The 15,362-nt window shown below is 40.4% G+C and overlaps 1 protein-coding gene and 1 pseudogene across 1 annotated transcript in view; one reads left to right on the forward strand and one right to left on the reverse strand.

The window, feature by feature from the left end:
• The window catches only part of ADGRE3 (adhesion G protein-coupled receptor E3), a 132,370-nt gene that overhangs the window by 47,887 nt on the left and 69,121 nt on the right, over positions 1-15,362 (reverse strand). The window lies entirely within an intron of this gene.
• LOC103004043 (group XIIA secretory phospholipase A2-like) lies at positions 3,770-4,444 on the forward strand (annotated as a pseudogene).

A 15,362-nucleotide genomic window follows, 5' to 3' on the forward strand; every position in this document is an offset into this window, starting at 1 on the left:
AGCCAAATTCCTCACCGTGGCCTGTAGGGCCCTGCATGATCTGCCCCTGTCACATCCTTGCCCTCATTTCCTCCCAGACTCCCCCTCACTTTTTCTGCTTTGACCACACTGGCTCTTTGTCTTTCCTTGGAGATGCCAGGCACTGCCCTGCCTCTGGGCCTTTGCCCTTGCTGTTCCCTGTATCTAAATGCTTTTCCTCAGATACCTTCAGGTAACCATATGGCTCACTTCCTCATTTCAAGTTATTGGCTAAGTGTCCCCTTGTCAGTGAGGCCTTCCCTGACTGCCCTGTCTAAAATCACACACACACACACACACACACACACACACACACACACACACAGACAGACACACGCCCCATCCCCATTGCCCAATTATTTTTATTCATTGTACCCACCACCTTCTAATATACAAAACAGTTTGCTTATTTACTTCATTTTGTTTATTGTCTCTCTCCACTACTGGAATGCCAGATCCATAGGGCAAGGATTTTTTGTTTATTCATTGTTGTAACCCTTAAAGTAGTTATCAACTGCTTCAAGTCACAGACTAGCTTCTGAGAGGTCTCCTGGTGGTGGGGGCCAGCAGCTCTCCGCAATGGGAATCTCTGGGCATCTACATATCTGAGTCCAGGCTCAATCTCCAGCCTCACCCCAGAGGGCACTGCTCCATTCTTGGTCCAAGGGATAAAATAGTGAACAGACAAAAATCCCCATTCTCATGGAGTCTTGTTTTTGCACACGCTGTTCCCTCTACCTGAAATTTCCTTTCTCTCTCTAATTCTAGCTCCCCTTCCAACTCCCAGACCCAGAAGAGATATTTCCTCCCAGGAAACCTTCACAATAGCTCCAAAAGTAACTTCTACTAATGGATAGAAATTCCTTTATGATGTGGTTATCTTAGGCCAGTCTCCTTTTAGCAGATCTTGAGGTAGGAATTAAGATGCACATGCTTTGTTGGGGAATGCACATGCTTTTGTAAGGGTTTGGATGTACTTGATTTGTCTGAGAGGCAGGGTTGTGATCACATGATTTGTTGGGTTAGTAAGGGTTGGGATGACATAATTTGTTGGAGGAGTAAGTGTTGGCATGCAAATGATTTTTTTAGAGGGTAACAGACTGCACATGATATGTTGGGGGTAACAGTTAGCATGCAAATAATTTGTTGGGGGGTAATTGTTGAGATGTACATGGTTTATTGGGGGCAGGGGGAGAAGGGTTTGGAATGCACATGATTATTTTAGGGAGGATATGGGTTGTCTCAGCTAATTCCATGGGGGAGCTCTGGAGTGGGTACCATGGAGATGATCCATCTTGAGGCAAAGCCTTTCATCCCCCTGTTTTAGTCAGTCATTGGTTATGGGCTGCCTCTGGGGGTGGGGTGTGTACATAACTTGACAGGCAAAGTGATGAATGGGATCTGGGCAGAGCACCAGGAGTGTTCACTACAGTGCTCAAAACTTTGTCTGGTTATGTTTACCCACTGCCTCAAAAGTTGCTATACAGAATATGAATGTCACTTCCTCTTCATTTTAAAGTGTTCAAAATAATGATTTCCCATAAACCATGTTGCATCATCACATGATAAAGCCAGGGGTGAGTAGCTTACATGTAATTCTTAATTCTTTACAGTTTCAAGGATTATGGTGTCACTCAGGCTTAATTCATGTTAAGTGTTGGTGTAGAGGATGATGTTAGTACCTCCCCCGGCCCCATTTCCTGGCCTACTACTTAGAACTAGTTCCATGAAAATATATTTTAAAATAAAACAAATAAAGGAAAAAAATCAAATTTTGTTAATGTCATGAGTGTAGTCCCCCCACCCCCAAAGAACGAAGGGATTTTTCTTTTTTTTTTTTAAGATTTTTTTGATGTGGACCATTTTTTTTTTTTTAAAGGATTTTCTTATTTATTTATTTATTTATTTATTTATTTATTTATTTATTTTTGGCTGTGTTGGGTCTTCGGTTCGTGCGAGGGCTTTCTCCAGTTGCGGCAAGCGGGGGCCACTCTTCATCGCGGTGCGGGGACCGCTCTTCATCGCGGTGCGCGGGCCTTTCTCTATCGCGGCCCCTCCCGTCGCGGGGCACAGGCTCCAGACGCGCAGGCTCAGCAATTGTGGCTCACGGGCCCAGCTGCTCCGTGGCATGTGGGATCTTCCCAGACCAGGGCTCGAACCCGTGTCCCCTGCATTAGCAGGCAGATTCTCAACCACTGCGCCACCAGGGAAGCCCTGATGTGGACCATTTTTAAAGTCTTTATAGAATTTGTTACAACATTGCTTCTGTTTTATGCTTTGGTTTTCTGGCTGCGAGGCATGTGGGATCTTAGGTCCCTGACCAGGGATTGAACCCGCACCCCCTGCATTAGAAGGCAAAGTCTCAACCACTGGACCACCAGGGAAGTCCCAAGGATTTTTCTTTACGTACTCATCTCCCAGCTGTTGTGTGATGGCTGTTACTGTTACTGAACCAAACTTGGGTCTGCTCGCCCACTCGTAGTAAAGCCAATCTACTGACACCAGGTTGTGGTGAAGGAAAGTGCAGGCAGGGTTTATTGCAGGACGCCAAGCAAGGAGTCCAGGCAGCCAGAGCTCCAAGGCCTAAACTCCACGATGGCTTTCAGGGAAAGGTTTTTAAAGACAGGGTGAGGGAGAGGGTTGCAGGGTGTGATCAGCTTGTGGACATTCTTTTGATTGGTTGGTGGTGAAAGGTAATTGGGAGTCAACATCATCAACCTTCTGGTTCCAACCAGTCTGGGGTCTACGTGCTTGTGGGCAGCATACAGTTAACTTCTTTCCATCTGGTGGGGGTTTCAGTATCTGCAAAATGGCTCAAAGGACATGGACAGAATATTATCTATAGCCCTTGAGGAGGAACTAAAGGTCCTTGACTTTGTTTAATGGCTAAACTATTATTTTGTCTCACTTGACCTTTTTCCTTTTTTTCTGCATTTTCTCACTTCTCTGATTAAATTTATACTTTGGAACTCAGGGAAGACCTAGGAGGATAAAGTTTTTCTACAAACAAGAGGTGGGTGGAGGACATGAAGTGAGGGTGCCTGTCCTGGGAAGGCCCCATGGGGTCCTGCTTTGTTACATTATCACTCACATCTGCCCTTTCCTTCAAAAAATTGTCCCCATCTAAACGGGAGCTGCTTTGGCAGGTTATGATCCTCATCCTTAGGGAGCATCTTTCAGCTAATGACTGTTAGAGATGGGGGTACGAAAGGCCAGCCCCTTATCTCAGAGTGGGAGCAACTCTGTGTTACCACCCATGCTCCAGGGCTCCTCCTAGAATCAGGGTGATGTTTGACTTTGGCTGAACCTACCTCTTTTTTTTAATTTATTTTTTTATTTTTTGGCCATGCTGCAGGGCATGCGGGATCTCAGTTCCCTGACCAGAGATCCAACCCCTGCCCCCTGCAGTGGAAGCGTGGAGTCTTAACCATTGGACCACCAGGGAAGTCCTAAGAACATACATTTTTGTTCAACTCCTTCATCTACCTTATCCTGTTTTCCTCACTCTCTCTCTCTCCTGGCAGCATCCCCAACAAATCACGAGCACCCAGCCCCCACCTACAGAACTTGACCTAACACAATCCCTCCCTTATTTGGCTGTATCATCAAAACAGGAAAAAAGAATTCAAGGTTTCCAGCTCTTTCTGGTTTTATTCTGAGACAAGATTTAGAAATACTGTACATGGGCCCGCCTCCCAGGTGGAAGCCCAGTGAAGGGGGGTAGGACCAGCCTCGCAGCCAGGAAGGACACATGGGTATGGAGCTGGTTGCAGCCACTCAGCCTGGGTTCAGCAAGGCTGCCGAGGGCATCCTGGGGGCTCCGTGGAGGTGCACCCATGACGCGGCTCCAGGGACCCATGGGGTCCCAGGCAGCGCCAATAACTTTTCTCCCTCCCTCCTCTTCCTCCTGACTGCTACTTTCAGGTGCCAGGAGCAGGCCCAGGCCACCGACTGGAGGTCTACCTTGCAGGCCAGCCGGAAGGGTGTTCACAAGATAGACAAATGCCTGAATGCAGTCTTGGACCTCCTGGGAGGAGAGGACTGGCTCTGCCAGTGTAAATGCAGTGCTGGATCTAAGCCTTTCCCACGTTGTGATGAAAAACCATCCCCACCGAAGGGATGTGGCTCTTCACCGTTTGGTGTTCATCTGAACATTGGCATCCCTTCCCTGACAAAGTGCTGCAAACAACGCGACAGGGGCTACGGGACGTGTGGCAAAAGCAAAAAGGAGTGTGATGACGAGTACCAGTGTTGTCCCTCCAAGATCTGCCGAGATTTGCGTAAAACGCTAGGACCAGCTCAGCATGTAAGTGAAACCACAGTGGAGCTCTTGCTTGACAGTGTTGTACATTTAGGCAGTAAATCATAACTGGGTAGCCAAGGAGCCTCATGTAGCTGTCGCTACAATGAAAAAACTGATCTTTAAAGAAGATGCAGGTGGTGACAGCAGATGAGGACAGAAGAACATAACCTTTGACAAAGAACAAATGTTTTAACTGCATAAAGCTGCCTTATTTTTGTGAAAGGGCTATTTTTTTTAAACATCTTTATTGGAGTATAATTGCTTTACAATGGTGTGTTAGTTTCTGCTGTATAACAAAGTGAATCAGCTATACGTATACATATATCCCCATATCCCCTCCCTCTTGCATCTCCCTCCCTCCCACCCTCCCTATCCCATCCCTCTAGGTGGTCACAAAGCACCGAACTGATCTCCCTGTGCTATGCGGCTGCTTCCCACTAGCTATCTATTTTACATTTGGTAGTGTATGTATGACCGTGTCACTCTCTCACTTCGTCCCAGCTTACCCTTCCCCCTCCCCATATCCTCAAGTCCATTCTCTACGTCTGCGTGAAAGGGTTATTTTGACATTAAAACTTCAAACTAAAGAAAAAAAATGGGGGAGGTTATCTTTCTGGATGTGCTGCCTTAGTGTGCCTAATTGTCTTGACCAATTTCAGAAAAGGTGCATATTAAGGGGAGAATTTTTTTAAAAGAAAGAGTCTGTAACTCAATTTTCACAACTGTATTTACCAAAAAAATAAGGTCAAGTGCAAAATTCATTATAAAGTATGTTCAACATTATCTTATTTGGAAATAGGGGAAAAGTTCTCTTATGTTTGTTCACTGTAAACATTTAAATATACATTTATGCTTGGAAAACAATGAACACTGTACTTGGATCATGGCAGGGTGCAAATAAGGTCCCTTGTTATTAATATTATTTTATTGATAATGATGAGGATGATGGTTGAATCCTATTTGAACTTAGAGTACTTAGTCCTTACACCATACTGCCACCTTCCGGGGAACCTAAGGAATAAGAAATTCAAAGTAGCTTCAAGTGCTGGGTTTATGAAACAGGTCGAAATCTTTGGGATGTGAGGAACTGAAGCAAATCCTACAGAAATATTAACTAGTGCCTTTTTATATCACCTTAAATCTATTAATATGTTCTTATTGCATTTGAAAATTCAGGTCCAAAGATACTCATTAAGTTAAGAAGCTAACTTTTGTAACAAGTGCATAAAAATAGGAGTTAGGAACTTTATTCATCCCTCCACCTACCCACCCATCATCCACCCATCCACCCACCCATCATCTACTCATTCATCCAACAAATGTTTAAGATATACCTTCTCTGTGCTCAGTGATTTTATGTCAGGATTATTAATTTTACTCAATCTCAATTTTCTCATATTTCAAGTGGGATTAATCATGCCAATCCATTTACTCTTTAGGGGAAAGAAATACATTCATGGCACTAACAAGATTTTATTTTCTTTCTTTTATTTGTTAAAAAATGCATTTTTCATGCAAATAGTTCTAGGCAATAAAATCAGATAGTTGGTGCAGAGCAAGTTTGGGAATAGAGAAATGCTAGGGGATTAAAATAAAGATGTTGCTATGTAGTTAACTCATAACACTGACATATTTTGAGTAGCTATTGTAAATTATATACCACTTCAATTTTATTGACTTCACCACATTGCATTGTGTGGAATTATTTATTCAATTCCCTACTGATAGACAAGACACTTAGGCTGCTTCCATTTTCATCCTATAACAAATAATGCTGCAATGAACATTCTTATGTGTTTTATCACTGAGATCTTGCGCAAATATTTCTACAGAGTAATTTGTTGGAACTGAGTCAAAGGGTAAAGACATTTGAGATCCTGACTATTCTGTCTAAATGGTGCTTTAAAAAGATTTATGATTTATATTCCCTCCTGCTTTGATTATCTCCTCTTCACCTCTTGGATGAGAGAGGGATTCCTGTCCAACTGTTATGGGGATAGTGGAACACATGACATCTGATAGTGGACAGACAGCACTTTATTAGTCACATATACTCATAGCCCTGGGGGGTGGGAGGATGCCATATGTCACACAGGGTTCCATGGCGATATTGGAACACATGACATCTGATAGTGGACAGACAGCACTTTATTAGTCACATATACTCATAGCCCTGGGGGGTGGGAGGATGCCATATGTCACACAGGGTTCCATGGCGATATTGGAACACATGACATCTGATAGTGGACAGACAGCACTTTATTAGTCACATATACTCATAGCCCTGGGGGGTGGGAGGATGCCATATGTCACACAGGGTTCCATGGGGCTATACTCAACAACAGAGTGAATAGCCAGGCATTGTCAGAGGCAGGCTTTGTAGTGATAAGAGGATGAAGTACCCTCTGGTTCCCATGGGTGGATGTGAGTGGCTTGTTTGAATAATTCTGCAGGCTGGCAGGGCACTGAAGCCCGCTACTCGGGGATCAGCAGGAACTGCGCCTGGTCCCCATGATAAGGAGGATTGTTTGCTAGGGGATCATTTCTGTGGGAGCAGAGTGAGGAGGTGAACTTACAGTAGGCCATTCAAGACCATCCCAGTTTTCCCCAGATGTCAAGGCAGCACATAATAGTGGACCTTAATTTTAGGCCTTACACCACACCTCCCAAACAATAAGGTCAAGTCTAAAGAATAAAACAATGAATAATGTAAAAGCTCACCTCCCAGGCACAACCAGGATTAATAGTTGCAACCAGCCTTCCATCTATCCCTGTCTGCATACCTGCAGAGAGAAGGATGGCAGACCAGGTCAACTGTAGGGAATATTTCTTATTCTTTTTTGACTGCCCAGATCAATTCAACACCTTCTATGCTTCTCACTCTAGAAGTCAGATCCCACACTTCCTTGCCTCCCTTCTAGCACAGGGCTAGGCTCCACAAAGCAGATCCAGCAGCACTTGAATCCTAAGCTAGCAATGCAGAAGGCAAGAATTTCAGGGGACCCATGCTGGGAAGGTCGTGAAATGGAGAGGACCCTATGGTCCTTCCCTGCCATGTCCTCTGCCTGCCTTTTGTCTGTGGAAAAACTTTAGCCAAAGAATACGTTTAATCAGAGAAGTGAGAAAATGCAGAAACAAAGGAAAACTGTCAAAGGAGACCAAATAATATTAGTCATTAAGCATAGTCAAGGACCTTTAGTTCCTTCTCAAGGACTATAGATAATATTCTGAGCCAGATCCTCTGAGCTGTCTTAGAGATACTGAAACCCCCACCAGGTGGAAGATGTTAACTACATGATGACCAGACTGTAGCAATGACATAAGCTGCCCCAATTCCAAGAATTGGCCTCAAGGAAATGGGAAGAAACCAACCCTGGAAGTGAAGATTAACTGTACTTAAAACAATCAAAATGACGCTGCTCAGACCACTGCATGACCAATTTCAAGGTGACTGTCAGAGCTGACTGTGCTGTTTCTGCATGTAGCCGCCTCCCTCCGTCTATAAAAGCTCTTGCCCACTGGTTGGCAGTGGGAGAGGGAGTCAGCCTTTGGACAGGAATCTGCCCTCCCACTGGTTGCTGTCGTCCAGGATAAAGCAAACTTTCCTTTCCACCAAACTTGCCTCTTTATTGGCTTTTGAACAGCAAGCAGCTGGACCTCCTCTTTTGGTAACACTAGCAGCAGCTATACAAGGTTTTCTGGGGTTACCAGTGCCAGAGGATCAAGAGTTAGCATCCAGCACCCAGGGTTGGTCACATTAGTGTCTGGGTTTTGGTGTCTGTGCCTGCCACGTGGGAAATTACCTTAATGCAATGACAGGCTCCAACTATATCACCAGGCAAGCCATGTTGGAGGTCACAGCATAGAAAGGTTCACAGGCCAAACTGAAATACTTAAATCACATGGTTTACTAAATCAACTTAAAACACAGTGAGGAACAAGAGGAGAGATGGAGTAACACACTTAGGTGTGTGAGTGGACAGACCATGCTGAGTTCTAGGGTACACAATGTTTGTATGTCTTGTCTCCTTCCCTTTGCCCAGTCAGGCTTCCCTGCTGCTGCTGAGGACAGAGCTGAGGTTTGAGCAAGCGGTCCCCAACCAGAAGGTGCCCTGCACAATGACATATGCTTTTGGCCACTGGCATGGAAGTCCAAGGAGCAAGTGAGGAATTCGAGGACTGCAAGGCCAGTTGGTTGCTTCTATATTGTGATGGGGAGCTTAAAAAAAAAAGAATGACAAGCTCAAAGTCCTAAAATATTTGCTCAAGTCACTTGTCAGGGAATCAGGGACTTTATCTTACTTTACTAAAAGAATGTCTTATTTCCTACATCCTCAGGCTGAAATAATCTAAAACTAACCATAAAGTTTTATCTTGCAGGTAGCAGAATTACAGGCACAGATAAACTCACAGCCTCAGTGGATTCCCAAAATTGTGATAGTGTTTGTGTTAAGGAGACTCCATAACTGTCCTAAAATAATCTCTGGGAACAAGTAAACTCTTAAGAACACTTTTAATTTGTATCTTCAAACAGATAAAACAAGAATAGTTGCAAGTAAAAAAAGAATAAGACAGAGCTTTAAGAAATTAAAATTATGGAAGCCAACATGAAAATTCAATAAAAGGATTAGATATAAAGTGGTGACACTCTGCAAGAAAGGAGACCAAAAAGATAAAGAGTCTGAGGAGTTTTAGAAAGAAAGAAACAAAACGGAAAAAAAATCCAAAAGGAGCATGTTATCTAAGAAAATAATATAAAATACTTTCCCAGAGCTGAAAGACATGAATTTCCAGATCAAAGAAGCCTACTGAGTAAACCACAGTGAAATTTTGGAACATGTAGTATATAAAGAAATTATTTTTTCTATTTCTTTATATTTCCCATAATATATAACATTTTAAAATAAGTAACATGGATGACTTTAAGTTGTCATAACCCTTTCTGTTCTATGGGGCATTTTTTTTTTGGTCAATTCCTGTTGGGTGTTTGTATTGTTGGTGTGGCAAGAACTCTACTGGGGATATAATCTTCTCTTTATATTAGGAATATATCTCCAAGTTTATCACTTATCATTTACTCTTTACTCTTTTTTAATATAGAGAATGTTATAATTTAAGTCTATTAAATCCATCAGTGTTTTTCTTTGTGATATATTAAAAAAATAAGTATTGAATAACATGGATGATTTTAATAATATAAATACAAAACAAGGCAGAAAAGGACAAAATAATTGATAATCAGGAAACAACACCAAATAATACTCTTAATTTTGACCATAACTTGTACTTTTACAAATTAACATACTGAAGAAAAGGTGGAGCAAATTGAGAAGAGTAAAGAGAACTGGCTCACCCACCACCAGTCCCTCCCATCAGGAAACTTGCACAAGCCTCTTAGATAGCCTCATCCACCACAGGGCAGACAGCAGAAGCAAGAAGAACTAGTCCTACAGCCTGTGGAACAAAAACCACATTCATAGAAAGATAGACAAGATGAAAAGGCAGAGGGCTATGTACCAGATGAAGGAACAAGGTAAAACCCCAGAAAAACAACTAAATGAAGTGGAGATAGGCAAACTTCCAGAAAAAGAATTCAGAATAATGATAGTGAAGATGATCCAGGATCTTGGAAAAAGAATGGAGGCAAAGATCGAGAAAATGCAAGAAATGTTTAACAAAGACCTAGAAGAATTAAAGAACAAACAAACAGAGATGAACAATACAATAACTGAAATGAAAATTACACTAGAAGGAATCAATAGCAGAATAACTGAGGCAGAAGAACGCATAAGTGACCTGGAAGACAGAATGGTGGAATTCACTGCTGCAGAACAGAATAAAGAAAAAAGAATGAAAAGAAATGAAGACAGCCTAAGAGACCTCTGGGACAACATTGAATGCAACAACATTCGCATTATAGGGGTCCCAGAGGAGAAGACAGAGAGAAAGGACCCGAGAAAATATCTGAAGAGATGAAAGGGAAGAACCTACAACCAAGATTACTCTACCTGGCAAGGGTCTCATACAGATTCGATGGAGAAATCAAAAGCTTTACAGACAAGCAAAAGCTAAAAGAATTCAGCACCACCAAACCAGCTCTACAACAAATGCTAAAGGAACTTCTCTAAGAGGGAAACACAAGAGAAGAAAAGGACCTACAAAAAGAAATCCAGAACAATTAAGAAAATGGTCATAGGAACATACATATCGATAATTATCTTAAACGTGAATGGATTAAATGCTCCAACCAAAAGACACAGGCTTGCTGAATGGATACAAAAACAAGACCCATCTATATGCTGTCTACAAGAGACCCACTTTAGACCTAGGGACACATACACACCGAAAGTGAGGGGATGGAAAAAGATATTCTATGCAAATGAAAATCAAAAGAAAGCTGGAGTAGCAATACTCATATCAGATAAAATAGACTTTAAAATAAAGAATGTTACAAGAGACCAGGAAGGACACTACATAATGATCAAGGCATCAATCCAAGAAGAAGATATAACAATTATAAATATATATGCACCCAACATAGGAGCACCTCAATACATAAGGCAACTGCTAACAGCTATAAAAGAGGAAATCGACAGTTACACAATAATAGTGGGGGATTTTAACACCTCACTTACACCAATGGACAGATCATCCAAAATGAAAATAAATAAGGAAACAGAAGCTTAAATGACACAATAGATCAGATAGATTTAATTGATATTTATAGGACATTCCATACAAAAACAGCAGATTACACTTTCTTCTCAAGTGCACATGGAACATTCTCCAGGATAGATCACATCTTGGGTCACAAATCAAGCCACAGTAAATTTAAGAAAATTGAAATCATATCTAGCATCTTTTCTGACCACAACCCTATGAGATTAGAAATGAATTACAGGGAAAAAAACGTAAAAAGCACAAACACATGGAGGCTAAACAATACGTTACTAAATAACCAAGACATCACTGAAGAAATCAAAGAGGAAATCAAAAAATACCTAGAGACAAATGACAATGAAAACACGATGGACCAAAAGCTATGGGATGCAGCAAAAGCAGTTCTAAGAGGGAAGTTTATAGCTATACAAGCCTACCTAAAGAAACAAGAAAAATCTCAAATAAACAATCTAACCTTACACCTAAAGGAACTAGAGAAAGAACAAACAAAACCCAAAGTTAGCAGAATAAAAAAAATTATAAAGATCAGAGCAGAAATAAATGAAATAGAAACAAAGAAAACAATAGCAAAGATCAATAAAACTAAAAGTTGGTTCTTTGAGAAGATAAACAAAATTGATAAGCCATTAGCCTGACTCATCAAGAAAAAGAGGGAGAGGACTCAAATCAATAAAATTAGAAATGAAAAAGGAGAAGTTACAACAGACCCTGCAGAAATACAAAGCATCCTAAGAGACTACTACAAGCAACTTTATGCCAACAAAATGGACAACCTGGAAGAAATGGACAAATTCTTAGAAAGGTATAACCTCCCAAGACTGAACCAGGAAGAAATAGAAAATATGAACAGACCAATCACAAGTAATGAAATTGAAACTGTGATTTAAAATCTTCCAGCAAACTAAAGTCCAGGACCAGATGGCTTCACAGGTGAATTCTATCAAACATTTAGAGAAGAGCTAACACCTATCCTTCTCAAACTCTTCCAAAAAATTGTGGAGGAAGGAACACTCCCAAACTCATTCCATGAGGTCACCATCACCCTGATACCAAAACCAGACAAAGACACTACAAAAAAAGAAAATTACAGACCAATATCACTGATGAATATAGATACAAAAATCCTCAACAAAATACTAGCAAACAGAATCCAACAACACATTAAAAGGATCATACACCATGATCAAGTGGGATTTATCCCAGGGATGCAAGGATTCTTCAATATACGCAAATCAATCCGTGTGATACACCATATTAACAAACTGAAGGATAAAAACCATATGATCATCTCAATAGGTGCAGAAAAAGCTTTTGACAAAATTCAACACCCATTTACGATAAAAACTCTCCAGAATGTGGGCATAGAGGGGACCTACCTCAGCATAACTAAGGCCATATACGACAAAGCCACAGCAAACATCATTCTCAGTGGTAAAAAACTGAAAGCATTTCCTCTAATATCAGGAACAAGACAAGGATGTCCACTCTCACCACTATTATTCAACATAGTTTTGGAAGTCCTAGCCACGGCAATCAGAGGAGAAAAAGAAATAAAAGGAATACAAATTGGAAAAGAAGAAGTAAAACTGTCACTGTTTGCAGATGACATGATACTATACATAGAGAATCCTAAAGATGCTACCAGAAAACTACTAGAGCTAATCAATGAATTTGGTAAAGTTGCAGGATACAAAATTAATGCACAGAAATCTCTTGCATTCCTATACACGAATGATGAAAAATTTGAAAGAGAAATTAAGGAAACACTCCCATTTACCACTGCAACAAAAAGAATAAAATACATAGGAATAAACCTACCTAAGGAGACAAAAGACCTGTATGCAGAAAACTATAAGACACTGTTGAAAGAAACTAAAGATGATACCAACAGATGGAGAGACATACCATGTTCTTGGATTGGAAGAATCAATATTGTGAAAATGACTATACTACCCAAAGCAATCTACAGATTCAATGCAATCCCTATCAAATTACCAATGGCATTTTTTATGGAACTAGAACAAAAAATCTTAAAATTTGTATGGAGACACAAAAGACCCCGAATAGCCAAAGCAGTCTTGAGGGAAAAAAACGGAGCTGGAGGAATCAGACTCCCTGACTTCAGACTATACTACAAAGCTACAGTAATCAAGACAATATGGTACTGGCACAAAAACAGAAACATAGATCAATGGAACAAGATAGAAAGCCCAGAGATAAACCCACGCACCTATGGTCAACTAATCTATGACAAAGGAGGCAAGGATATACAATGGAGAAAAGACAGTGTCTTCAATATGTGGTGCTGGGAAAACTGGACAGCTACATGTAAAAGAATGAAATCAGAACACTCCCTAACACCATACACAAAAATAAACTCAAAATGGACTCGAGACCTAAATGTAAGACTGGACACTATAAAACTCTTAGAGGAAAACATAGGAAGAACACTCATTGACATAAATCACAGCAAGATCTTTTTTGATCCACTTCCTAGAGTAATGGAAATAAAAACAAAAATAAACAAATGGGACCTAATGAAACTTCAAAGCTTTTGCACAGCAAAGGAAACCATAAACAAGACGAAAAGACAACCCTCAGAATGGGAGAAAATATTTGCAAATGAATCAACGGACAAAGGATTAATTTCCAAAACATATAAACAGCCCATGCAGGTCAATATTAAAAAAACAAACAACCCAGTCCAAAAATGGGCAGAAGACCTAAATAGACATTTCTCCAAAGAAGACATACAGATGGCCAAGAAGCACATGAAAAGCTGCTCAACATCACTAATTATTAGAGAAATGTAAATCAAAACTATAATGAGAGGTATCATCTCACACCAGTTAGAATGGGCATCATCAGAAAATCTATAAACAACAAATGCTGTTGACGGTGTGGAGAAAAGGGAACCCTCTTGCACTGTTGGTGGGAATGTAAATTGATACAGCCACTATGGAGAACAGTATGGAGGTTCCTTAAAAAACTAGAAATGGAATTACCATATGATCCAGCAATCCCACTACTGGGCATATACCCAGAGAAAACCATAATTAAAAAAGACACATGCACCCCAATATTCATTGCGGCACTATTTACAATAGCCAGGCCATGGAAGCAACCTAAATGGCCATCGACAGACGAATGGATAAAGAAGATGTGGTACATATATACAATGGAATATTACTCAGCCATAAAAAGGAACGAAATTGGGTCATTTGTAGAGGTGTGGATGGATCTAGAGACTGTCATACAGAGTGAAGTAAGTCAGAAAGAGAAAAACAAATATCGTATATTAACGCATATATGTGCAACCTAGAAAAATGGTACAGATGAACCGGTTTGCAGGGAAGAAATTAAGACACAGATATAGAGAACAAACGTATAGACACCAAGGGGGAAAAACGGCGGGGGGGTGGGGGTGGGGGTGTGATGAATTGGGCGATTCGGATTGACAGGTATACACTGATGTGTATAAAACCGATGACTAATAAGGACCTGCTGTATAAAGAAATAAATAAAATTAAAAAAAAGAGAACTGGCTCAATCAACATACAACAAACACACATGATAAATAGAAAACATAAGATAAATGTAAAATGAGGTGGCAAAAATACATTAAACATATCAATAATCACATTAAATGTAAGTGGTTTAAGTTCCCCTGTTAGAAGAGAGTTACTTTCAGACTTCATTAAAAAACAAAATCCAGCTATGAACTATTTCTTTTTTCTTTTTCTTTTGTTTCTTCAGCTATGTATTATTTATTAAAAAACATCAATTAAGAGAAAATGACAAAGAGGTTGAAAACAAGAGACATATCAGACAAATACTAACAACAAGAGCAAGAAGATGTTATGGCAATATTAGACTAAAATTCAAGGCCAATGTTAGAAAGGGAAGAGGGGGAGATTTTATACTGATATAAGGTTGCGTCATCAAAAAGTATAATGATAGTAGCCAATATTTATTGAGCACTTATAACATGTCAGGCATTATGATAAGTGTTTTGCATACAGACATTATATCATCCAATCCTCAGTGCAATCTCATTATTGCCCCCACTCAAGAGTTTAGGAAGCTTGAGGCACAGAGAAATTAGGTAGGTCACAGGTTGGCTAGTAAGTATCAAAAACCAGTACTCTTAACCATTGGGCTATGCAACTGATACCATACCTTTGAAAAATATAAAGCAAAATCTGTTAGGAATACTATTCCTATACTTTCATCTAATATCTTAAAGTTCTTTTTAAAGTTTGAGTCAGTCTGCCTGGAATTTATTGTTGTGAATGATGTGAAATGGGGATCTAAGAACTTAATCCTTTAGCCAATTGTCCCAACTGCCTCCTTTCCCCAT

Source organism: Balaenoptera acutorostrata, chromosome 2, assembly GCF_949987535.1.
Source record: "Balaenoptera acutorostrata chromosome 2, mBalAcu1.1, whole genome shotgun sequence".
NCBI lineage: Eukaryota > Metazoa > Chordata > Mammalia > Artiodactyla > Balaenopteridae > Balaenoptera > Balaenoptera acutorostrata.